The 1764-nt window shown below is 30.2% G+C and overlaps 1 protein-coding gene across 2 annotated transcripts in view; it reads right to left on the reverse strand.

The window, feature by feature from the left end:
* LOC139482635 (meiosis 1 arrest protein-like) overlaps positions 1 to 1731 on the reverse strand; it is a 35420-nt gene extending 33689 nt beyond the window's left edge. For both annotated transcript variants that reach the window (XM_071266563.1, XM_071266562.1), the window contains exon 1: positions 1618 to 1731. The gene's annotated coding sequence lies outside the window, so the exon portion shown is untranslated. The remainder of the gene's footprint in view (positions 1 to 1617) is intronic.
* Between the last annotated feature and the right edge of the window lie 33 nt (positions 1732 to 1764).

The following is a 1764-nucleotide window of genomic DNA, read 5'->3' on the forward strand; positions in this document are numbered from 1 at the left end:
TCAGAATAAGAATTTGTAAATGAAATACATTAATATAAGTGTACTCAAGTAAAAATGTACAGAGTCATAGATACATCTACTATGGTGCATACTTATACTCTGTAAAATGGGGATACTAATTAAATCAAAATATTATTAAATTTATTTCAAATATCTATGCATTGGATGAAAATGTACATGTAACTAATTTCTGTTATGCATTCATGTGTATCCCCTCTTAGACCCAAATGTTTTTTTTTCTAATTTGGGCACCAATTGTAACTGGGGAGCATGATTATTTGGACTACGGTAGATTTAACTAGATTCAACATACAAAAAATACAAAATCATCTTTGTCTCCTCTGGGAGGCAAACATGGGACCTCTGTGTTACAAGGAAGAGTGTAAACTGACTAAGCAATAGAAGAACTTCTTAAGCTCATCCGCTAAGGTAGAATATACTGCATGTACTAAGGAGAGCAATACACCTTATCGCTAATCCCGGCTTACCCAGCTGCTTGTACTTTTGATGTCATACACAATCACTTTCCATTGTGGAGTAAAATATTTTGTTTTATGACTTCAAAATTTTACATGGAACCTGTGTGATATCCAGTCCTAGCAGACAAATAGCGATAAGGTGTATCCTGTAACACTATCAAGCAATATATATCACTGCATGTGGTCACTAGTGCTTTAAAAAAATCCTGGGGAATGTCACCGTGAGCTCCAATGTTATTAAGATTAAACAAAGACATATATATACACATATCTTTCATATCTGAAAGAGGTGTCAAACAAGGCGATGTTCTAAGCCCTTTACTATTTACTATTTTTATTAATAATATTGTTGAAAATTTAAAAAACAATAGCACAGACCCTGAAACATTGAAAATAGATTTTAAATATTAACATGAAGCAAGTAGCACTAGTAATGTGTTCATATATGTCTTTTGAAATATATTGTGCAAAATAAAGAAAATAAAGATTGGTTTCCTGTCACGTAAACGGTGAATCAAAATGTATTAATTTTTTCTTAAAAAACTCAATTGTTCCATTAATACTATTCTAACACCAACACAACCCACAGAATAAAAGTTAAAGTTTTAGAACTTATAAAAAAAGGATACAAAAAGAAACCAAAGTCTGAATACTAAATTATGGTCCATATATCTGTATATCAAACTATTACTTAATAACAAGTGTAGAAAAACACTTAGATTAATATCATCTTTTATTAATCAATCATTTGAATTAAGGAAAAATGTACTTATAAATGAGTAATATGAACAATTTGAAGCTATAACATACAATATACTTATGTCAGTAGTCTATTAACCTATATATATTGATATTTATAACTGCACATTTCATTGTTCATAATGTGCACAATGATATACTATGTAATATTGTTTAATTGCTGCATCATTACTATTAGTATAATAGTTGTATGGGCCGTTGCCAATTATTGTAATTGAGTTTGTGCCAATACAATATTTGTATGTCTCTGGATTAAAATTGGGGATTGAGACTGCATGCATGCTTCTCAAAACATGGAATAAGTATTGCTGACTGGCATTAGGCACCACCAATCATTTACTTTGTAGAAATAATGTTTTAGTATCAACTCAATCTTTACTTGGCTAGTGCTTAACTAAATGCAGGTGTATCAATCTATTTTTGTTTTGCAGACGAAAAATTACAAACAGGAAGTTCATAAACTAATTTGAGAAATGCTTACTGAAACGGTCAAGATATTCCGGAAACATTTTTTATGAATTTTTAA

Source organism: Mytilus edulis, chromosome 7 (genome assembly GCF_963676685.1).
Source record: "Mytilus edulis chromosome 7, xbMytEdul2.2, whole genome shotgun sequence".
Taxonomy (NCBI): domain Eukaryota; kingdom Metazoa; phylum Mollusca; class Bivalvia; order Mytilida; family Mytilidae; genus Mytilus; species Mytilus edulis.